Here is a 26,393-nt window from a genome sequence, read left to right on the forward strand (position 1 = left end):
TCACTTCTCACAGGGAGAACTTGGGAGAAGTTTTTCCTCTGAAAACAGCTGAGATCTGTGTAAAAGAGAATAGGCCGCCTGCAATCTCGTGAGACATAGCGAGATTACAGTATGAGAAAATCACTGGTGCTGTTTATTAAGCAGTGATAATTTATCATTGCTGAATTCACGGGGCATTCTCTGAGGAGACCCCCTACCTAATGTTAATAAAATAATTATACAACATATACATACACAAATATATCTATACACACACACATTATATATATATACACACACACATTTTATATATATATATATATATATTGTATATATATATATATATATATATACACACATACACACACATTATATATATGTATGTGTATATATACATAATTATTATGGCAGGGGGACATGTTTACTATCTTGGGGGGTCGGGTCAAGGAAGAAGGAAGTCAATAATCTTCCTTTCTCCCCCCTCAGTTCTCCTCAGATTCTCTCTTCTTTCCCCGATTCTCCACCTCTGGGCTGGAGAATCTGGGAGTGTAAATTCTGGCACAAATCACCAGTGAATTGCGGAGATCATAACTTCATAAATTGGACATTTCTGTGTCAGTCAATGACAGATTCTCTGTGTGTGGATGGAGATGATTAGCGAAGAACATGTCCTCCCCCGATCATCTCTGTTTCATAAACCGATAATTATCCGAGATGAGCTGTGATCATCAGGATCGCTGCTCATCTCGGTTTCATAAACAGACACCTAAGAGTTTAATTACCACCTTAAAGAGGAAGTAAGCTCTTCCTTTTTTTCCTTCGCTGCAAACTAAATGCATAATGTGCTAGTATGCCTCGCATACTAGCACATTATTTGACACCTGCAAACGAAGCCCTCGTCGTCCCCGCTGGCGACCACATCCATCTTCAGCTGTCATCCTTCCTGGTCTGCGGACTCCGGTTATGCTACTGTCCGGGAGCCACGTGAGGTCAATCCCACGCATGCACGCAGGAGCCCCCGGTCACAGCACAGAGCTCTGAAGAATCGGCACGGGTAGCCATTTCTTCAGAGTGCATGCGCCAATGACGTCATCGGCTGCATGTAATGTACATGACTCCTAAACGGTGCAAGTTTAGGAGATATTTACAGTACCTATAGGTAAGCCTTGATAAAGGCTTACCTATAGGTAAAAGTTGGAGTGGGTTTACAACCACTTTATTAAGCCACAGAACCTGTGTAATGTGTGTCCTGGTTTAAAGGGATGAGGTGGCAACCCTAGCGGTTTGGTGGCTACAAATGCAGCACATTTGGAAGATGCAAATCACACAGGAACGCCCCTATAACACTTGTGCGACCTGAAAGTTGCCCGACTTTCACTCAATTTTGACTGGACCTGAAGCAATGCCTGTGTAATCTTGAGGTCTATGGACCTCAAGTTGCATCAACATCGGACCAAAATAGTGCAGGGATTACTTTGAAGTCACACAGATATGAAAGGAACTCATTGGAAATCATGAAGTACGACTTGTCCTGTGACTTTGCAGTCCCAAGTGGCAGGACAAGTCGCACAAGTGTGAAAAGGGACCTAACACACACTGTGGGGGGAGACTTTTTTCATTATTAGATTTTATTTAGAGGCCTTTCACGCTGAGGAGTTTTTCAAGCGCTTTGGCATTCAAAAAAGCGCCTGAAAAGCTCATGAAAAATGCTTCCCATTAAAATCAATGAATGCTTTCACACCGGGGCTGTGCGCTGGCAGTGCGGTGAAAAAAATCTGGCATGCAGCATCTTTGGATTATGCTTGGAGAGATAAAAAAAAGCACCTCAAAAACACCTCTCTCCATTGACATAAATAGGAAGCGCTTCAAAAGCTCCTCAAAATGGTTTCTGGAGAGGTTTTTGAATCACGTGCCTTTAGGCTTCTTTCACACTGAGGCGCTTGAAAACTGCCCATAAAATGCCGGGAGCTTCTGTGGCGCTTTTCAAGCTCTTTTGAGGCGTTAGCAGTGCACTTTTTTGAAGGACACGTGACTCAAAAGAACCATTTTGAGGCGCTTCCCTTTCATTTCAATAGAGAGGGGTGCTTTTTTTTTTTTAGCTCTCCAAACATGCTCCAAATATGCTGCTTGCAGGAGTTTTTTCACCGTCCCCACCAGCGCACCGCCCCAGTGTGAAAGCATTAATTGATTTTAATGAAAGTTGGTTTTCAGGAGCTTTTATAGCACGAAAACGCCTGAAAAGCACCTCAGTTTGAAAGGGTCTTAAAAAGCTCGCCGCAAATGCCTCAAAAGCGCTGCAAAAGCACTCAGCGTTTTATGGGCAGTTTAGAAGCGCCTCAGTGTGAAAGGGCTCTAAATATTTTACACTTGGAAGGCAAATGGCCTAAAACAACATGATTTCATGTATCGTTACATTAACCACTTTAGCCCCGCTCACATGGAGGCTACTGCGGCAAAGTGCCGCGTTCCCGTCCAGCGACGTAGACCTACGTCGCTGGACTCCACCCCTTGTGGGCGGCGCTCGCGCACCGCCGGAGGCTCGCTCCCGCTGTGTTCATTCACAGCGGGAGTCGGGCCAGGGGAGGAGCAGCGGCGATCGCCGCTGCTCTGCCCCGATCGTCGGGGATCGAGTCTGGAGATCCGCCCGCTGTGTGTAAACACAGCGGGCGGATCTCCATAGTGACAGGGACTGACAGATCTGTTTGTGGGAAAAAAAGGACGTAAATTTCGTTTGGGTACGGCGTCGCACGACCGCGCAATTGTCAGTTAAAGTCGCACAGCGCCGAATCGCAAAAAGTGGCCTGGACGGAAGACAGCAAAATCCTCCGGTGGTAAAGTGGTTAAGGCCTCTTGCATTTGATATTTCTGTTTGAGCATCTACTTTTTCAGACTTCTTTTGTATGTATTTACAAGCATTTCCACGTATACGCGTTTGTGAGATTTCGCTAATGCCCGAAAACGTATTCTTGCATTTTTGTTCTGCACAATATGTAAATGGACAATTGTGCGCATTTGCGCGCATGAGGCTTGAACTACTGACCAAAAAAGCATATTTTACTATTTTTTTTAAATTTTTACTGAAGAATGCACAGCGCTTGTTTACGTGCCTGTGTGCGTAGGTACGTTACAATTAATGGGCTGTATTTTAGCTCAGTAAAAAAAAAAAAAAGCTGTACTGAGCTTTTATAAGCTACAGTTTGCAAGAGGGCTAAAGCCTCGTACACGCGCACCGATTGTTGGCCGACCGATCGGCCGTCTTTTGTCCAGTGTTGTTGTGTTGGTTGAAATGTGCTCTAGACTGCACACAAATTTTGTCGGCCAACAACAACCAACTGCAGAAGTGATGTCATGTGATGGTTTACTTTCCGTGTCTTTTTTCTTCTCTGAGCATGATCAGTCTTGCTCATCTGACTTTTGTCTGCCGAAATCTGTACTGACTGACGAACAATCGGCTGTTCTGTTGACAGCCAACAAAAATTTTATAGCATGCACACCAGATTTTGTTTCGGCCGAAAAGTCGCAGTCGGTTGATGGAAGCATCATACTAACAAGCCGACAATCGGCCAATCGGACGTTGGCCGAAAATTCACGGCCAACAATCGTTGCGTGTGTACGAGGCTTAATGGAACAAATAGTGTGTCGAAACTTCAAGACAGTTCTTATGAACTAAAAGCACAATCAATGTAGATATGCGTTACCACCTATTCATCCAAAGCATCTGTAATGTGCTAACCAGTGTTTCCCAGGGGCTCGAAAGACTGCCCAAGAGAAGTAAAAAGAATAAAACCAATTAAAACAAAGAAAAAAAAAAGCATGGGGGGATTCACTAAAACTGGAGAACTCAGAATCCATAGGTCCCAACTGTCCCTGATTCGTAACAAAGTCCATCTGTCCCTCTTTTCTTCTCATCTGTCCTTCATTTTGGTTTGATCTATATAATTGTATATAAAATGCATTTTTTTTATCTTTCAAAAAAAGTGTTGCCCTGTGCTACATCTTTCATCCAATTTCTAAACTGTATTTCAAATTGCATCTGTAAATTTCAAAAGCCAGTATAAAGCCCCTTTCACACCAGCGTTCCATTTGTTTCATCAGTTCAGTCACATTTTTTTTTTTTAAAGAAAACTGGATTCAGTTTACATCAGTTTTTTTATATCCACTGCCAATGCTAAAATGGACCGTTTGTCCGTTTACATCAGTTTTTTGTCTGTTCCATTTTTTTTAAACAGAAGAAAAATAGGGCTTTCTTTCCGGTTCAAAAAACGGATGTTAACAGAGGCGGACCATCTGCTGACATCTGCTTGCCCATAAAAATACATTGGTGCCAGTTTTTCATCCATCAACGGATGGATGAAAAATGGACAAATGGAACGCCCATGTGAAAGGGTATTATGGAAACCACAAGGACCTAAAGCAGGGGTGGGGAACCTTTTTTCTGCCAAGGGCCATTTGGATATTTATAACATCATTCGGGGCCGTACAAAATTATAAACTTTAAAATTAGCCTGTTAAATTTGGTCAAACATTTAATGAACTCACCCCTAATGTGATGGCTGGAACTGCGTCTCTTTGGTGAGATGTGTGATGTTAGCTGGTATTGATGATGTTGGTATTCGCAACTGGTTTTCCAGGTTTTTCGGTCAGTCTGGAGCGCAGTTAACTCTTTGCGGTGGTAAGTTTTGAAAAGAACTGCTGTGCTGTGGGTGCTGCTGGCTGGTACTGCTGTGGGTACTGCTGGCTTCGGCTGGTAGTGCTGGCTGGTACTGCTGTGGGTACTGCTGGCTCAGGCTGATAGTGCTGGCTGGTACTGCTGTGGGTACTGCTGGTGGGAAATTCTGGCTAAAGACTCAGGAGCAGCGCCGCGCTGGAGGAAGATATATGTTCCTGTATCTTGGTCAGTCTCCTCACAGGCGAAGTGCATTTGATATAACTCCACCTGTGACTCACTCAGACAAAAAGGAGCCGGAACTTTACAAGAAAAATTGTCTCCGTTCTGACAGCTCAGCTTTGACAGACAGACCAAGCGGCATGGGGGCCGGACCAAATGATTTTGAGGGCCGCATACAGCCCGCCGGCCGTAGGTTCCCCACCCCTGACCTAAAGGAATAGTAGTGGTAAAAAAAAAAAAAAAAAAAGCACTCGTGAGTTTAACTAATCATTATTTTTGTATAATTTTCCTTTAATGGGGCGTGGCAGAGGGTGTGTCCTATGCAACATACTTTCGCTAATAGGTGTCCCTCGTTCCCATCTCAAAAAATTGGGAGGTGTGAGAATCGGATGCAGCTGTGCATGGTAGCCAATCAGCTTCTAACCAGCTTGTTCAATTAAGCCGTACAATAAAACCTGGAAGCTCATTGGTTTCTATGCAGAGCTGCACCAGATTTTGCATGCCCCAGTGTTACAAAATCTCACCCCCCCCCATTTATTTCCATTTAACATGCAATTCAGCGCGGTGTAATTTGAGCCCATTCATATTGAATGGGCTCAAATCACACCAAAGTAGTGTATCTGGATGGCATGGTAGTTTTATACCATGTGATCTGGTGCATTGCGTTTGGGGTGTTGTTAACATTGCACTGGCTCCTGCTGCAGATAACAAGGGCAGTGCATTTTGAACATTTGGAACTGTGCACAGAGCGCGGGTTCCCCTCACTGCATTCTAGTGTGAAACAGGGCTGAATGGTACCCATGCACACCTTTAGGTGTAATTGGGCCCTTAAAAAAAGATTTTTGGTTGTTTAGGACCCCATTCACATTAGGCGTGAGAGTTTTTTATTTATTTTTTTAAGCATTTGTGTGTACAAGAAAAGATTTGGCCTACATAGATTTTTCAAATACATGTAAAAACATAAGGTCTATAGGGATAAAAAAAATGCATTTCTGTCCCAAGAAAGCTTATGTACTTTCTCTAGGTTCAGGCCTCGCCATACTAAATGCTGGCCACTGATGGACTGGTTTTATTTTTTGATTAGCCAACAGGCTGACCAAAAAAAAAGAGTATTCCCCCATCCACAGAAGTGAGGCAGGTGGAGTAATGCCCCGTACACACGTGCAGATCGTCGGCCGAACGATCGGCCGTCTTTTGTCCCCGGGCTATTGTGTCTGTTGAAAAGTGCAAAAGACTGCACAAGAATTTTGTCCGCCGACTACAGCCGACTGCAGAAGTGATGTCATGTGATGGTTAACTTTCCCTGTGTTTTTTCTTTTCTGAGCATGCCCAGTCTTGCAAATCTGCTGTATTCTGTACTGACTGGCGAACAATCGGCCGTTCTGGTGTCGGCCAACAAAAATTTTAATGCTTGCACGACAGATTCTTTTCGGCCGAAAGTGCGCTGTCGGCTGTCGGAAGCATCATACTAACAAGCCGAAAATCGGCCGATCGGTCGTCGGCCGAATCTTTTCGGCCGACAATCTGCACGTGTGTACGGGCCTTAACCCTCCCCGCTGTGCTATTGTACTCTGACAGTGGGAACTCCTCTGCTGTCAGAATCATGGGGTAGATTTACTAAAATTGGAGCACTCTGTACATGGTAGCCAATCAGCTTCTTACTTCAGCTTGTTCAATTAAAGGATAAGTTAAACTTTTAACAAAAAATAATACATGAACATTTTTTTGCAAATAAAAAATGTGCCTTTGTTATTTTTTTGTGTTTCTGGAGCTTATAAAGCGTTGCACCAGCGATCAGAAGATCTGTACAATCCTGTACAGGCAAGCAGATACAATCTGACAGGAAGACTCAATGAACTACCACAGTGCTCCACAGCGCCGTGGTAGTTCATTGAAAACTACCAGCCGACATCCACAAAGGCTGTGGGAACTTGTAGTTTTTCATTCACAGAGGACTGTGAATAAGTGATTTGGTTGGGCAGGCAGAGCCGGTTTTTTAGAATTGTGATAGCTAGGGGTCGGAGAAGATCCCTGCTAACTGTAAGAGCAGGGGCCGGTATGTTCTTAACATGTTACACCCTGAATATAGGTGTTGTGAAAGCTGATTGGTTTTTATGCAGAGCTGCACCAAATTTTGCACTCTCCAACTCTACTAAATACTCCCACACTAATCAGGGCAGCAGCTAATTGGCTGCAATCACTGCTTGAATGAAAACTTTCCAACAGTCCTATTTGAGAGAAGGCAAGCATTAGATTGCCTTCTATCGAGCGGGAAAGACCATAGATCAGTGATGGTGAACCTTGGCACCCCAGATGTTTTGGAACTACATTTCCCATGATGCTCATGCACTCTGCAGTGTAGTTGAGCATCATGGGAAATGTAGTTCCAAAACATCTAGCATCTAGGGTGCCAAGGTTCACCATCACTGCCATAGATGGATCAAAATGTAGCCAGTCTCTGCTAAACCAGATGAATATCAATCCATATATGTCCAGCTTAAGCTATTCAAAGCTTCACCAGAAGCACTTCAATTCTTCACACTAAGGGTCAGTTCACCCCAGAATGTGGTGTGGGAAACCCACATTCAACCACATTCAAAACGCACTCCATTTGCGATCTGCAGCGGGTGTCAGTATTAAGTTAATAACACCCTAAATGCAGGTTGCAAATGCAGTGTGTTTGCCTGCATCGAATGGCAAAAAAATAGTATGCAATCTAGTTGCAGTGCGCATCCAAAAGCAGCTTATGCACTACTTTCGGTGCGGTGCGATTTCAGTTCAAAATGAATGGGCTAAAAAAATCTCACTACACACAGGTATGCTGTGCGATTCACATGTAGTTCCCAGTGTGAATCAGCCCTATAATTTCCATTATATTAAATGGTGCTGTTCACATCTGAGCAGTTTGCCGCTTCACTAGAAGTACTTCAGCGCTCTACACTAAGATTTCCATTATTTTCACACTTGAGTGTAGTGTTGCTTGAAGCCCATCATTCAAAAAGGTTCATGACCCTCTTTTGAGGCAGAGGCCCCAAATAGACTTCAATAGGAGTACCTGATTTTTTATGTTTTTTTTTTTGCAACTTGTTTAGTAACTGTCTTTTCATTGGCTAACAATAAAAAAATGCTCAAGGCTGAAATGCATGCAAAATACACCTGTACAAATGCAAAAAAACAAACAAAACAAAGACACTCAGCTCAGGTGTGAACAGTGCCTTATGCAACAGACACTATGTGGTTAGGTGTGAACAGGCCCATTAGGGATATTAGGATTATTCAATCTGAGTGCTGTCACACTTCGGGAATCAAGTGACAAAATGTTCAGGTGTAAATGGGGTCTACATGATGTGGTTTAGGATATGTTTTTAAGAGGGCTGTGTATTGTTAGGGATAGTGTACACAAACAGATGCATTCACCATTAACATGCTGTGTGTTTGATTTGCATTCCCATGGTAAAAAGGAAAGTGTCTGCACAGACTCCAAAACTATTTACATAAAAGGAGTTAGTGGGACTTTAAATGAGGCACATGAGGACATGCACCTCCATCCCTCAATCTGAGAATAAGAAAGGGGGAGTTTTGGCACTTTAGACTCCAAAACCAATTGGGGTGGAGGGTTTGCATAACAAAGTCATTTACATGTGACACTGAGAGGGCCACAATTAGTGCATGATCTCTTAATATGGTTATGACATAACAAAGTCTACTGACATTGATGTGTGCCATGTGCGGTCCTAATTGTATATTGCATTCATTTTAAAGTTATAAATACTATTCTCATGTTGTAGAGATTCAATATAGTATAGTATGTATACTTGGTACGGTTGTATTTGATTCCCTTGTAAACAAAATTAATAGAAATATTGTACAAGAGAAAAAGAAGCAAAGTACAAATGATCTCAGATGCCGATGTATACTGGCTCACATGTTTATCATTTGTGAAAACAGATCTAGCGTGAAAATCATAATAATAATTATTATTATTATACTATTTAGCATGCATTCTCATGAAAAGAAAAGCACAGTGGCTTTCCAGACCCCTGTACCCAATAGAGTAGATGCTTTGGGAGACCAATATTATTATTATACAACATTTATATAGCACTGACAGATTGCAGCTCATGTATCAAAATAAAGGGAGACAGTATAGTTACACAATTCAAGACAAGAGGGTTAGGGCTCTTTCACACGGGCGGTCCGATCAGATCCGCCTGTCAGTTTTTTAGGCGGATCTGATCGGATCCTCCATGCAGCTCTATGGGGCAGCGGGTGTCAGCGGAGGTCACCTCCGCTGAAACCCGCTGCCATCCGCATCCGATACTGTGCTGAAATCTGGACGGATGGAAACCCTATTTTTCCATCCGTTCAGTAATCGGAGCGTAGCGGATCTGATGAGAGCGGACAAGCGGTCCACTCTCCTCCGATCCCCCATAGAGGGCAGCGGGTGCTGTGACACCTCCCTCTCCGCACTGCAAGCGGAGACGGAGCTGTCATCCTCCCGGCTCAGCGGGGATCGCGGATCGATCCCCGCTGAGCAACACGGATCCGCCTGCGGAGGCGGACCGTGTGAAAGAAGCCTTAGGGGGACCCTGCTCATGAAAGCTTACAATCTAAAACAATCTTATGCTACACCCCACACCTAACTGAAAGCAATTTAAAGAATTAAACATGGCAAAACAGATATAAAAAACACTCACTTTACACCCCAGGTATATAATTGGATAGCATTTTATAGATTATAATTATTTTGATACTCTTGTGCCAGAGAGATTTCTTCCAGTTTGTTGTATTCTTTGCACTGTTGTATGTTTCTTATCTTAACAAAATGAAAACAAATTGAGAAAAACCTTAAAGCGGTAGTATCCCGCTTTTTGACACTTTTACCTACAGGTAAGCCTATAATAAGGCTTACCTGTAGGTATAATTAATATCTCCTAAACCGGCACGGTTTAGGAGATATTTACAGTGCATGCAGCCACTCACGCGAGCGGCGCATGCGCTCTGAAGGTCCGGGGGGACCTTCAGTTTTCCTAGCCGGCAGCTTGCCGGAAAATCACTCCCACGCGCATGCGTGGGAGTGACGTCCTCGCGGCTCCGGCCAATCACAGCGCCAGAGCCGCCGAACCCGGAAGAGACGCAGAGGGAGCATGGCGGCGCCCGCAGCGATGTCTGGGGGTCCGTGTCGGGGCTTCGTTCTAAGGTAAGTAAGGCTGGCCATACACTATACAATTTTCTTATTCAATTTCCTTTAGATTTACCTTTAACTATGTATTGCAAGGGCCTGCCTGATTGCATACAAATTGAAAGTGTTTAGGTTTGACCCTATATTACATGGTTTTGGTAAATCTAAAGGAAAGTTGAACAAGAAAATTGTATAGTGTATGGCCAGCCTAATGCATAATGAGCTAGTATGCGATGCATACTAGCTCATTATGGCTTTGTCTTGCAGGTTTTTTTTTTCGGGTTTACAACCGCTTTAAGTGTCCGTTCACACTACCGCGGCACGACTTCGGGGGCGACCTGTGAAGTCGCGTGCACCGCGACTTCGGCGCGACTTCACATAATTGAAGTCAATGCAAGTCGCTCCGATGTCGCCCCGAAGTAGTACAGGAACTATTTTCTAAGTCGGAACAACTTGAGTCGCTCCTATTAGAACGGTTCCCGTAGCACTGAATGGACCGCGACATGTCAGGCTGACAGGTCGCCTGACAAGTCGCGGTAGTGTATACCGTGTCTAAAACTCGATGTAAATTGGCTCTCACGTTTATCATTTGTTAAAGCAGACTTTGCAAAAAAATGAAAAACCCGTATATTATTATTACATTATATATTGATTTTCGTGCATTCTCATGAAAAAAAAGTAAAGGTGGGAATTTACTAAAAACTAGAGAGTGCAACATCTGGTGCAGCTCTGCATAGAAACCAATCAGATTTCTGGTTTTATTGTGAAACCTAATTGAACAAGCTGAAGTTAGAAGCTGATTGGCTACTATGCACAGCTGCACCAGATTCTGAGTTTTCCAGTTTTAGTGAATTTCCCTCAAAGTGTTTCTAAAGGCCCGTACACACGATAAGAATATCTGTAGGGAAAATTCGTCAGACGACCGATCTGCCAATTTTCGGATTGTTAGTATGGTGCTTTCGACAGCCAACTCCGACTTTTCGGCTGACAAAATCCTGATGTGCAGGCTATATCATTTTTGTTGTCCTTCAAAACAATGTCCGATTTTCGTCTCATTAGTACAAATTTAGACGGAAAAAATCTTAAGAGCAAGACTAGGCATGCTCAGAGACGAAAGAACACATACAAACAGGGCTGCTGTAAGAAATCGCAGGGCCCCGTACAGACTACCTGGCAGGGCCCCCCCCAAGAAAATATTAACTATATATTTAGCTAAAATTACAACAAAATCACTATTATCAGACACAAATATAACATAACTCGCATAATTCCTGCTAAATCTGAAAAAAAAACTATGTTAAATAAAAAAGAAGATGAGATGAGGAAAATATACAGGCTGGGCAGTTGGAGCTCAGTGATCAGAGAGACAGAGAGAGAGAAACAAAGTTACAATTTACAAATAAACTCCTGAGGAGAGATAAGTGCTGGGAGGGGGATTAGTGAGGGACAACTGTCTCTTTCCCAACAGATAAAAGCTGATAGCAGGGAGAGGGACAGATCAGATTCAGGTGCTGGAGGAAGATTTCTGGATTTGTTGTTCATCACTAATCCCCCTTTCTGTGTGGGCCCCCCTGTGTGCTCGGGCCCCCTACAAGAGGGCTGGTGGTCCCCCCCTATCAGTGGCCCTGCATACAAAGCAATCCAACACATGACATCACTTCTGAAGTAGAATTCTGTATGAAAATAACCTCTTCACTTTCCACATCAGACTAGCATGCCACAAAAAACGGACGTCAGAATGTTTGATAATCTGATCGTGTGTACGGGGCTTAAGATCCCAAATCCCACAAGAATGTGCTTTTTGCACAGTGCTGGAGCATCTTCTCATGGGCAGCCGTATCCCACGGCGAGGCCTGGTGCTGTCACCTTCTACTACAATAAGAGGCTGGGGTCTATGGGAAGAATGTTTTACATTTTTGATCTTAATCTTTTTTTTTTTTTTTATGAGTTTATTGTTCTCAATTCATGTTTTTTTTTTTTTTTTTTTTCATACAAGATGCGAGGGCTGCAAAATAAGCAGTCCTTTCATTTCTATTAAAAAGATCTTTTTCAGTTACTTATGAATTGGAGCCATGAAATCATCGTAAGTGTATATGAAACATTTCAGCTGCTTTCCCGTTGACACAGTATAAAATAAAATAATTATGGTGCATGCTTTTATTGAGCAAGCTACATTTATTAAAACCTAGTGCAACCCAGAAAACATGCCTTGTCAAATTCATTGCTATTAACAAACAGCATTGTTTATGAAGCTTTTGTTTCATAATTGAAGTCTGGCGTAACAAGCCCCACAACAGCTGTATGATGTACCATATACTATATATGGATATTACAATGTACTAAAGCCATAGTATAATGCAGATATGTGAGTTTAGAAGAAGAGCACAGGGTTACTAATATTTTGGCATGCAAATTAAAGTTTTCCTAAATAATAATGGGCTGGATTTACCCCACCCAAATTGCTTTGGCAAATTGCTAAGAAATTGCCCCAAATTATATATAATGCCCCGTACACACGTGCAGATTATCTGCAGACTTACCAAAACCATATAATATGAGGTCAAACCTAAACACTTTCAATTTGTATGCAATCCGACATTTCTGTCATCCGCTCCGTGTGCCCGCATATCATCCCATCTGTTTGCGGATGATATGCGGACATAATGTAAGTATATGGCACTGCAGATGTCAGCGGATGACACCGCTGACATCCGATTTTCCTTCCTTTCCGTTTTTTACACGGAAGGAAAAATGGGGTTCTGTTCCATTCGTAAAAACGGAACAGAACTGAAAGGAGGAAAATCGGGTGTCAGCGGATGGTATTCCGCTGACACCCGCAGTGCCATTCACTTACATTATGTCCGCAAATCATCCGCAAACGGATGGGATGATTTGCGGACACACGGAGCGGCCGTGTGAAAGGACCCTTAGTCTTGTTGTAAATTATTTTTACACATGGAATGCTTTAATAATGACAATGGGGGTTATTTACTAAAGGCAAATATACTGTGGACTGCAAGTGCAGTTGCTTAGTACAGGTTTTTTTTTTTTTAACCAGGGTGCCTTCAGGTTCCTTTAGGGGTGCCTTGGCAAATTGCTAAGAAATTGCCCCAAAATGATATATAAATCAGCAGATGGACCAAGCCTGTCTTTTATTTGCTCAAAGCCACCAGTTTTCATTGTGCACCATTTAAACCTTTCAGTTGCTGGCATCCTAACATCCAATGACATCATCAGGTGATAAGGAGGACATCAGACAACTGCACATCATCCTTGTTTGTTAATCCCCTGCCCCTCTCCGTCAGCACTGGGGTCACATTGGCTGAGTGAGGGGAGAAGGTGTAAGGGTCTAAAGCAAAGGTGTAATTGCTTTAGAAGAATAAATCATTTGTAACGTCAGGTGTCCTATGTGTGTGGATGTTGCTTCATTATGTAAAACTTTTAGTTTCACTTTTTACACTTTAGAATGGGGGGGCCTTGAGATTGTGCAGAATTTTAAAGGGTGCCTTGACTGAAAAAAGGTTGAGAAATACTGACTTAGTAGACAAGGTAAAGCTTCACTTTGCAAAAAATATCCAATCACCTGCAAAGAAAATAAAAATAAAAAATGCATTTTTTCTTGTACATGATTTGATGAATGAAATCAGTAGAGCTTCCCCTCATTTCAGAGCTTCCCTCAGATCTAAAGCAGCTGTAATTGCAGTACACAGTATATTTGCCTTTAGTAAATCAACCTCCTTGTGTGAATGCATAAAGTTGAGCTGATCCATGAGAAAAATCTATTAGTGAATTAAAATATCATCTTTGATTGTGAGAAATAGAAAATAACATACAGCAATTAAAATGCCACTTGTTTTAATAATTTATCCTAATTCCTTTTGCAGTTAGTAGGTATATTTTTGTAGATACAATATATATATATATATATATATATATATATATATACCCTCAAGCACTGTAAAAGGCACCCACTGGTACCTACCCCATGCCTGTTTGCTTCTTACAATCAGCACAGAAACCCATGTAAAAACCCCAGAATTTCCAGGTATGTATCGCACACGCACGGATCTTGTCCTTATAGTGCTTGATGCACTATAGAGTGGCCAATTAGAAAGCTAGAGTGCTGTCATACGAGGTGTGTATATGCCGAGTACTGATCAAAGAGCGTGGTTAGGTTACTACTCACATAGGATCATGGAAAGTTTTTTTTAAATTGCAATAGAATTGTGTGCAAGTAATGCTATTTTACATTATGAAACATTATTAACATATATTTACTAGGTAGCAATTGGGTCTTCTAATCTCAAGTACTTTTTGAGGATTGGTCATTTATTGCCTGTTTCCTCGTACTATATTCCATGTTTTCAAGCAGTCTAATATGTGTTTAAATATCTAATATACTTACCAATATGTAATTTGTTCATAATTAATTAGGCATTAAAGCCTCTTAACTTATCAATTTTCTGAAAGAAGCAGGAGTACCCCCTGGTCTACATACACCACTAAATAATAAACAGTGATTAATTACAGTTAAAATATAGATTGACAGTGCACATTTGTTTGATTCCTCTTTACAGCATTTAGAAGAAAAAAACAATACAAGGCAAGTCCTGTAATGGGTATACCAGGATCTCTTTGCAAAACAATATGTATAAGTGTTTTACCATTATGTATAATAAAATGTGTTTGTTTAAACCATTCCTTTAGATAAAAATTATTGTGTAAGTGTATTGACTGTTTTAGCTTTGAAATGCACCTGCCATGGAAGTTGTGTGCTGCCCTAACTGACTTTTCTAATGAAAATGCTAGTTCTGCATCTGTCAAACTGATGCATTGGCTTCGATAGTTCCTGAGACACTGACCCTGAAAAGTATAGAGATAAAAAATTGCAACATTTCTCTGATTTTTACTTTCTGTATGCTTTTTCTGGGTCCTAGAAGTAATGAAGCAATTTTCAGAAGGAGGTCAGCGGTGGTAGCCCATATATTTCTCTCAGAACAGGTATACCTCAAGGTTTACTTTAATATACAAGTGTTTTCCAGTGATTGGATGAAGACTCATTTACTAATAATAGGGTAAAAGAAAAAGTAACACAGGCCATACAATGTTGTTTTTGATTGCTCTAAAGGCAGGAAAGATAACATTTGATTGGCTGCAAAGGGCGTTTGACCCTCAGGGCTCTCTGCTGTGTCCTATTTTGTTTACAAAATAGGACAAATCAATTAGCTTGATTATGTGTTTTCTAAATTTTGAAAGTTAAAAAAAAAACATTTTATGGGTCTAAAAACTGTTGTACATTTCCTAAAATAGGTTCAAATAGTTCAAACTTGTATTAAACAGCAAATATTTCCTGAAGCAAATTTTGAGGAGGATTAAAAAAAAAAACACAACAAAAAAACCCAGAAAAGCTTAACCTTTTTATAATGCAGTCTTGGATCCTCAATTTTCCACCACTTTGTTTTAGCACCTGGATATAAATTTGGCAGTAGAAAGATAATTAATAAGAATCTGTGGTATAAATCAAAAGATTATCTGTTTAGATTTGAAATACATTTTGGAGCGTCTTGTAAGAATTATATTCATTTAGAAATTAAAAAATAAATCTAACCATATACAGGGTACTTAATTTATGCATACAATTGCTTTAATTTAAGCTTTATGCTGTCTAAACATTTTTTGTGTGCATGTTGATTAACATTTATATAGTTCATTATCTAAATAAAGAAATAAAATAAATAGCCTTTTAATAGTCCCTAATTACAGTACCTACCCAAAAAGCTATTCTTGGTTCTGCTCTGCTTTTCATGGGTTATTGTCAGGCATTTCTCCTATTACAGGAATATGATTTGTATAAGTGATCTATGACAAAATAAATAAATAAAATAATAATAATGTTTTATTCAGTTAACTAGCCTTTGTGTGAAACATTTTAAAAATATTATTTTCAAAACGTCATTCTTTTTAAATCTGCAGCTTCCATTATTAATACCTAGTGACCCTACCATAAAGGTCTGTATACAGAGACTTCCTGTTATAGTGGCAGTACTCCCTCTCTATCTCCCATCTGTTCTCTTGCATTACCACCCTGTCACATGCACTTTCAGCGGAGTCTACAAGTGGCCATTTCAGCCCATATTAAGCAAGCATGGACCACTGTTGTCTCCATCAGGAAGCCTACCCTGAGAAATGCCTTGCAGCCATTGTTATCTTTACCAAAAATATGGTTCCCTTATGGGGTTGGACTTTAAAGGCTCAAAAGAGTACTTGTAATTTTTTGTTTAAATGTGTAAATTGTATTTAGACTCAGTATATAATAAGTGAATACACAAAACAGTAATACAATTCCACATAATAAAGTGAACACAAAATCATAAAATATCATATATTAGAACTTATTTTTTATGCAGAGATCACATATAGTGTCCATTGTGCAACCATTGTTGGAGTACATACATGTGGTCAGGAAGTGACTGCAAGAGATCAGTAGCCCTAAGATACAATAAAGGATGAAAAGAGGTGAAAAAGGCAATTGTTTACAGTAAATCACCAACTAAATGCCTTTTGTTAAGATATACATGTACTTTAAAAACAGGAAAATGTTGAGCTGACATGCCACTTATTGATCCAACAGATTGAAATTTCAAGTCCTTGAAACAGCAAAGGTTTTATTTTCAGACTTTTTGTAATGCACAATCTATAACATATCCTGTCAATTTGACATTCTTGTCTAAAAAGAATCCAAAACAGATAAACATTTGCTAAAGTTAAAGTGAACTAATTTAACTAATTTACACCAGTATAATCCAGTGTCATTTGGAATATTTTAATACCCCTGAGTTAAATAAAAAATATTTTAATGATGTTAAATAATTATATATATATATATATATATATATATATATATATATTATATTTATGTATAAATATATTATTAAATAATGAATAAATTTAAATCGCAGTAAGATATAAAATAGACAAATTAAAAGATAAGTTTGTAGAAGAAAAGTGCATTTGTTATGTATTCTGCAGAAGGCTAGAATGCATTGGAACCACGATCAGTAGATCACAGGTGCAATATGGTTTTCTGTAGACATGTTATCTGACTTTCAGCCCATACCTCTGTATGAGCTTTCTGTTTGAAACGTGGAGGACATGTCAGTGGATTACGAGAGTGCTCATCAGTGTCCCTGTAGCTCAGTGAAACCACAAGTCCGTCTGCTTCTGTGGCAGACAATACATCTAGTTTATTCATTCACAGGAATCTGTGAATGAATGACACGGCTGTGTAAGCGGAGTCACTTTATTTTTAAACTGTGACAGCGGGTGCAGGGAAAGGAAGCCCTCTTTTCTGTCTCAGGGGAAAGGAGGCAGGAGCTGGAACATGCTAAATGTTCCACCTTAAATATGTGTGGAGCATGTAACATGTTCCAAAGGTGAACTTAGCCTTTAATGCAACTCCGTTATCATTACTACATCATTGCATGATTTTTTTTGTAAAAGGAAGCAATGTAATTACCTGATTTTGACTTAGTATTAACCTCCTTGCAGTCCTTTTACAGCCAAGCTAAGCCAGGGATGGGAGTAGCGGCACACTGAACCAATCAGTTATGCTGCATTGCAAAGAGTATGCTGAATGGAGGGGGGCGTAAACTAAAATCAAGTTGGGCTCATCAGTCCCCTGCTGTCACTGTACAGCCACAGGCTGGGGGTGGAGAAAAGGAAACCTGTAATGGTTACTGAATTGCAACAGCTGCCCTGCCAGACAAGGCTGTGTGATATGGTAAAGGTGTGAAAATCTCAGAAATGGATGGACTTAAATACAAATCCTTTGGCCAGAAAAACAGCTCCTTTTTAAGAATTTGATTTGATTTTGTTTGGGCAGCATACAGGAAGTCTAGTAAGTATCAAGTCATCTCCATAATTAAAATGGAGTGGCCACAATTACCTATACCTATATGTTTTCTGCTTTCATGACACCTTACATTTTTCAATGTAAATTATTTAGCAATCAAGCTAATATAACAACATCAATTTGTACTGATCATCATGAAGGAGTAATAATTCATATACAACTCAATATGTCATACTGGTGTATTGCTGGAAGATCAGCGAAATGGTACGTATATATACATTTACTGTCTAGAAATATAGAACAGTACTTTTACAGAATGGTACATTAACATTTATACATTAAACTTACATTATGTGCATTTAGTGATTTGTTCAATGATCACACTGTTTGTAGAGTGAGAGGGAGAGACAGAGATAGAGAGGGAAATCTTGAAACTCTTGAAACTCCACGATGGTGTGTTATTCTCTGAAACGCCAAACTTAATTGTCCATTTGCTTTAGAACCCCGAAGAGTGAGGTTTCTTGTATTATGGAAGGCAAACCATACCAGACATAACTCTTAATTCATAAGAATACAAAGAATAACACATGGGGTTCATGAGATCATTCCCATGTGTAACGTGCTAATTTATTGTTTGATTTTTTTTCACTTAAAATAAGTTTCTAAGATGTTTCTAAGTTTCTAAGACTGAGGAGAACAGGAAAAGAGCTATTTCAGGTGGCGATGACTCATTATGATTGATTAAGAAAAATAGTCTGTTTACTTTGTTTGGCCCCTTTCACATGAACGATCCGATCAGATCCGCCTGTTAGTTTTTTGGGCGGATCTGATTGGATCCTCCATGCATCCCTATAGGGCAGCGGATGTCAGCGGAGACATGCTGACACCCGCTGCTATCCGCATCCGATTCTGTCCGTGAAATCCGGACAGATGGAAACCCTATTTTCTGCAGAGAACGGAGCGCAGCGTGTGAAAGGAGCTTAAGGGAATTTTCACTTTGCAAGGGAATGTTATTTTTGTTTATTGTATAAGGCAAATCTATGCTGACATATATCATCCAACCATGTGAAAGCAAAAATCCTGCATTTTCTAAGGAAGGCTCTGTTCACACTGCTGCAACGGCAAAGTCGTAGGACTTTACCTGCAACTTCCTTCTGACTTGATCCGACTTGGATGTTATTTAGGAGCCTGTATAAGGGCTGAAATTGCATCCAAGTTAGACCAAAGTAGTGCAGGAACCTTTTCTAAAGTCGGAGCATCAGTTACTGTAAGATGGCTCTCATAGGCAAACTTTGAATATGACAGGTCATCCGACTTGGGGTCTCACAAGTCGGATCATATGTCGCAGCAGTGTGAACCGAGCCTGTGTATGCTAAGTAAAAATTGTGAGCAAAGCAAACAACCTATCTGCCTTTAGTAAATCATCCCCATTGTATACAAATACCAATTTGTGAGAAATTAAGACAGTAAAAAGTTGTACACCATTACACTTTTTATTTTTGTGAATTGAACATATTAATGTAAAAACTATCATATAAAAGTAAAGACATGTAAAATAAGTCATGCAGCATAGTACATTTTTCCATTGCCCTGCTTGCTGAAGTTTTGTTGTGGTTTCCAGCAAAATGTGCCTTACATAGATATTAATGGTAACGAGTAAAAAAAAAAAAGGCTTAAAACACAGAAGCATCTAAAATCACCTCACAACACACAAAAATGCTTTGATGTTAATAGAACTATAAATTGACATTGTCTTGGACAATCTTTTATACGCCACCCACTACTTTAATATTTGTGATAAACGTATCTTTTAATTTTTTTATACAGCTGTGTTTTGTGTACTTTGTGTTTTTTAAAAAGTTGCCAAGACCATAAAGGCATAAATGACCCCTGCTGATCCTAATGAAGCTCAGATTTTACTGATTTTTAATAAACTTACAGCAGTAAATTCCTCCCTAAGGAACCCGGAAGACGTAGAATAAAAAAAAAAAAAAAAAAAAAAGTAAAAAGGAGGACGTTGATAAATGTAAAAACATGTGATGTGATGATGTGGAATGTTTCAAAAAGAATACAATCGCTGTCAACAAACCTTACACATTTATGAGTTTCTTCTGTGGGCAGCGTTAAGTTTCTGTAAGACATGTGTGCATATGCTGTGTATAAGTAGTAGGCGTAGAATAAAACAGCAAATGCAGAAAGTTTAGGATAAATAATGAGTGCCGCCAAGCTAAATACATAATCTAAAGCAAAGTTTTGATGTTTGCATGTTCCACAGAAAAAGTAAAAACTACATTTTCTTTTCATACTGGTGGAAAAAATACAAATCTCACAAAAAAGTAGAGTTGTCATCATTTTTGATACTATCTTTAAAAGAGAAGATCACCTTATCGGGCTGAATTTCACTTTTCATAATAAATAGAAGCGTTTTCCAATGCCATTTCTGTCCCAGACATCTCAATGTGCTTTTCTCTCGCCTACCTTATGCACAGAAGGTTTAAAATCTTGTCAATTTATTTCTGTTTTTGAAAATATTTTCAGATTCCATCACTTAATGTAGATTGGCCTCAGCAATCACTTCCTGTAGGTCATCTCCCAGTAGGGTTGCCACCTCATCCCTTTAACCACTTAAGCCCCGGAAGATTTTACCCCCTTCCTGACCAGGGGGTTTTTTGCAATTTTTTACTGCATGATTTTAATGGACAATTGCGCGGTCGTGCGACGCTGTACCTAAACGAATTTCACGTCCTTTTTTTCCCCACAAACAGAGCTTTCTTTTGGTGGTATTTGATCACCTGTGCGATTTTTTGATCATGCGCTATAAACAAAAAAAGAGCGTAAATTTTGCAAAAATAACAATATTTTTCACTTTTTTTTATATGAAATTCCCCCCCAAAAAAATGTAAAAATCAAAATTTTTTAACATTTTCAGCCAATTTGTTTTATGCTACATATGTTTGGTAAAAAAAATAGCAAAAAGCGTATTTTGATTGGTTTGCGCAAAAGTTATCGCGTTTACTAACAAAGGGAAAGATTTTTGTCATTTTTGGTGTTTTTTTTTTTTAACGAGTAATGGCGGCGATCTGCGATTTTTTTTTTGTGGTACTGCGACATTGCGGCGGACAGATCGGACCCTTGACTGACATTTTTGACACTTTTGGGGGTACCAGTGACATTACTGCAGTAATCAGTGCTATACATATGCACTGTTACTGCAAAAATGACACTGGCAGGGAAGGGGTTAACTGTATTGGACAGGGAGGGGTTAAGTGTGTCCTAGGGGCGTGATTCTAACTGTAGTGGGACATGGCTACTAGTGTAAAAACAGAGATCAATGGTTCTACATATTGGCTCAAAACACGGTGACAGGCGAGCAACGTAGACCTACGTCACTCTGCCTGGCCGGGGCTGACTGCCGCAGTAAATATACTGTGCGCAGTCGGCAACTGGTTAAACCAGAACACATATGAATTACACAGGTGTTGAGGCTGATATAATGCACATGAGGCCCCTTTCACATGGGCGATCCGATCCGCCTGTCAGTTTTTCAGGCGGACCTGATTGGATGCTTCATGCATCCCTATGGGGCACCGGGTGTCAGCGGAGACATCTCCACTGACACCCGCTGCTATCCGATCCGATCCTGTCTGTGAAATCTGGACAGATGGAAACCCTATTTTCCATCCATCTGGAGGATGGGATAGGATGGGATCGGATAAAAACGGACAGGCGGTACGTTCTCATTCAATCTCCCCATAGAGGACAGCGGGGATCTGACAGCTCCGTCTCTGCACACAGAGCAGAGATGGAGCTGTCATCCGCCTGCTCAACAGGTATCAGCGGATCATTCCCCTGCTGAGCAGAACAGACTCTGTCGGGTGGTGCGCCCATGTGAAAGGGGCCTTAGGCACTAACTGAGTTTGATTACCACCATAATCAGCCACAGAACCTGTGGAATTATTGTGTGTCCTGGTTTAAAGGGATGTGGTGGCAACCCCATCTCCCAGAAGCCTTTACTTCCTTGTTGCAATACAAAAGAGGGTGTGATAGGGTGTGTACACCACTCTGGAACACACCTCTTTCATTACAATACCACCTCCCACTCAATTCCTATTAACCCTGATTGTACAATCTCATTTAGATCTCCCATCAGCTATAGTACATGGGTCTGCCTGATTTAAAACAAACTGAATGGATTGGTCAGTTGTGTCCTCCAAGTCCATAGTTCTGGATATTGTATGGCCATCTTTAAGTACATCTTTATAGAAGTTGCATGCTTTTTTACTGCATTTACTACATCACTTGTTTTTTCATGTGGCAAAACGTATGTTTGCTATTTGGCGTGCTGTTAACATCTAATGACACTGAAAGATATGTTTAGGTGTATAGATGTGGCCATACACTATACAATCTTATTGTACAATCTCTGTACAATGTCCTTTAGATTTACCAAAAATATATAATAGGAGAACACACCACCTATCTACAAAGAAAAGGGGGGTTTTTGTAATTCTCGCGCTGTCTTTTTGTTGTAACTACTTAACTCCTTCAATGCTGCAGGTACTATTATTGGTAACCTTCACAATCCAGATACATATAGCAGGGGGGGAGTACCGCGCTTCAAAGGTGCTTCTGTGTTAAATAATTACTAAATAAATCTAAATAAATATATAAATCGTGCACATCTAATATATAAAGTGCCTAAGTGCTTCCTTAATTCATATGGTGTATGCCATCAAACCATTCATGTGTACATCAAAAACATTAATTGATAAATAATTAAATAATTTTGCTCTTAAATACACAATAAATTATCAATAATAGGTGATATATAAATAAATTATAGTGCTCTTGAATCCACAATAAAATACAAAAATAGGTGGTATAAATATAAGTATTAAAGTGCCAAAGTGTCCTTAAAAATTAGTAAACTGTGATCAAACAAATCTTCCTCTCAAATTTGCATGCAGGTGCTCTTCAGTGCAGTGACCACTAGGTGTCCTAAGCGCTCACCTCCATTCCTTTTATAATACACCTTATGATATGTGTCTCAGAGATGTGTTCCTTACTCCTCTATGACGCTTGGGTACAGCTGCTGATAACCGAGTTTCCTCCTTATTTAGGGATCGGTATGCCAGGAGATGTGTGGGGGACCTTTAGATCTCCGAAATAAATGGGCCAATATAGTGAAGTATAGCCAGTACTTTATTGTAATTAAATAGAGTAACACTCACATCGATTCCGTCTTTTCAATAGCATAACATAGCCGATATGGGTCAAAGGATGCCGATACGTCACTTCCGGTGTGCTATCCTACGTGTTACGCTGCGTGCCGACGCAGCTTCTTCCAGGGATCCACCGCCTATCTAATCCCTCTGTATCCAATAAGGCACGCTCTTGCACTACAACCGGGGTGTGCAGCCCCAGGGAGTTTAGCATGCGGCCTGAGCCTGTCTGAAGGGACCCTGGGGAAGTCAGGCAAATGCACACATGGAGAAAGGCTGGGGGTGCTGTGAAAACATAGTTGATGGGTCAAGGTGTGCTAATGAGGTCAGCTGGTAAACTCCTTTCTGTGTCTTACTGGTTCCTCTGTCTCTGTCTGTATATCAGGGAGTCTCTGAACCTTTCTAAGAAATATAGCAAGGGTTTAGGTAAGGCCTTGTTCTCCAAATCAAAGACAGCTTGTCTTTTTCTGCAACCGAGGTACATTAATAGTATATTGGTACATAGGGGAGCAGGATTTTAGAGAAAAACAAAGGTGAACTTAGCCTTTAAAGAATCCTTCAGCTTATACAATAGTAAAGCTGTACTTGATTTGATATACTGTAATAAGGAAGCACTTTCTTTGTTTGTAAAAGTTTTAGTTGGAATCTATACCTAAAGTTTTATTAAAGCCGATCTCCAGGCTTCATTAAACTTTTTTTTTTATACTTTTTTTATAAATGAATACAAAGCTCCCTCTGATTGGCTGAGCAGTGCTCAGCCTTACTCAATTTTGTCTGGGAGTGAGACAGGAAGATGTCAATCTGCTGCTGGAACACAGTGCTGTATACTGTATGTACAGTGCCTTGCAAAAGTATTCGGCCCCCTTGAACTTTGCGACCTTTTGCCACATTTCAGGCTTCAAACATAAAGATATAAAACTGTAATTTTTTGTGAAGAATCAACAACAAGTGGGAAACAATCATGAAGTGGAATGACATTTATTGGATATTTCAAACTTTTTTAACAAATAAAAAACTGAAAAATTGGGCATGCAAAACTATTCAGCCCCCTTGAGTTAATACTTTGTAGCGCCACCTTTTGCTGCGATTACAGCTGTAAGTCGGTTGGAGTATGTCTCTATCAGTTTTGCACATCGAGAGACAGAAATTTTTGCCCATTCCTCCTTGCAAAACAGCTCGAGCTCAGTGAGGTTGGATGGAGAGCGTTTGTGAACAGCAGTTTTCAGTTCTTTCCACAGATTCTGGATTGGATTCAGGTCTGGACTTTGACTTGGCCATTCTAACACCTGAATATGTTTATTTGTGAACCATTTCATTGTAGATTTTGCTTAATGTTTTGGTTTATTGTCTTGTTGGAATACAAATCTCCGTCCCAATCTCAGGTCTTTTGCAGACTCCATCAGGTTTTCTTCCAGAATGGTCCTGCACACACTGCCCCCCATTAATGCTAAACCCTCTTTTACCCTACACCCCCTTTATATACATACTGCCCCCCTTTAAGTCTACACTCCCCTTCCTATACACAATGCCCCCTTTTAACCCTACACCCCCTTCCTATACACACTGCCCCCTTTAACCCTACACCCCCCTTTAAGTCTACACTTCCCTTCCTATACACACTTCCCCCCTTTAACCCTACACCCCCCTTCCTTTACATACTGCCCCCTTTAACTCTAAACCCCTTTCTATACACACTGCCTCCCTTTAACACTTCACCCCTCTTTCTATACACACTGTCCCCTTTAATCCTACACCCCCCCTTTCCTACACACACTGCTTCCTTTAACCCTACACCCCCCCTTCCTGTACACACTGCCCCCCTCTCTAGATGTGACATCCAACTGGGATGAGTAGGTGACAGGAGAAGAATGTGGCACTGGCCATGGCTGCGTCCTAGGTGGCAGTGTGCCCTAGGCGGCTGCCTAGTTCACCTAGTGGTAGCACCGGCCCTGCCATCTTCCCATCAATTTTAACCATCTTCCCTGTCCCTGCTGAAGAAAAGCAGGCCCAAACCATGATGCTGCCACCACCATGTTTGACAGTGGGGATGGTGTGTTCAGGGTGATGAGCTGTGTTTCTTTTACGCCAAACATAACATTTTGCATTGTTGCCAAAAAGTTTGATTTTGGTTTCATCTGACCAGAGCACCTTCTTCCACATGTTTGGTGTGTCTCCCAGGTGGGTTGTGGCAAACTTTAAACTACACTTTTTATGGATATCTTTAAGAAATGGCTTTCTTCTTGCCACTCTTCCATAAAGGCCAGATTTGTGCAGTATACGACTGATTGTTGTCCTATGGAGTCTCCCACCTCAGCTGTAGATCTCTGCAGTTCATCCAGAGTGATCATGGGCCTCTTGGCTGCATCTCTGATCAGTCTTCTCCTTGTATGAGCTGAAAGTTTAGAGGGGCGGCCAGGTCTTCGTAGATTTGCAGTGGTCTGATACTCCTTCCATTTCAATATTATCGCTTGCACAGCGCTCCTTGGGATGTTTAAAGCTTGGGAAATCTTTTTGTCTCCAAATCCAGCTTTAAACTTCTCCACAACAGTATCTCGGACCTGCCTGGTGTGTTCCTTGTTCTTCATGATGCTCTCTGCGCTTTAAACGGACCTCTGAGACTATCACAGTGCAGGTGCATTTATACGGAGACTTGATTATACACAGGTGGATTCTATTTATCATCATTAGTCATTTAGGTCAACATTGGATCATTCAGAGATCCTCACTGAACTTATGGAGAGAGTTTGCTGCACTGAAAGTAAAGGGGCTAAATTTTGCACGCCCAATTTTTCAGTTTTTTATTTGTTAACAAAGTTTGAAATATCCAATAAATTTTGTTCCACTTCATGATTGTGTCCCACTTGTTGATTCTTCACAAAAAAATTACAGTTTTATATCTTTATGTTTGAAGCCTGAAATGTGGCAAAAGGACGCAAAGTTCAAGGGGGCAGAATACTTTCGCAAGGCACTGTAGCTGAGGCTATATACAGTTTATACAGCGCTTCCAGTTACTGCATCTGTCAGTGAAGTCCATAGTTTCTTTGGACCACCCTGGTCCAAACAAACTATTTCAAGTGAAATAAACCTGGAAATCTGCTTTAAGTATGTATATAAATATAATTAGCTAAATATAGACAACCTTAACCTTCCTGGCAGTATGATTATTTCAGATTTTAGGTGCTGAAAGCGGTACCATTATTTTGCATGTAATTCTTAAGGACGTGCAGCAGCCCAAACCAACTATTTACATATGATTTTTTTTACTGTGCG

The sequence above is a fragment of the Pelophylax lessonae genome (genome assembly GCF_965119305.1).
Source record: "Pelophylax lessonae genome assembly, chromosome: 2".
NCBI classification, from domain to species: domain Eukaryota; kingdom Metazoa; phylum Chordata; class Amphibia; order Anura; family Ranidae; genus Pelophylax; species Pelophylax lessonae.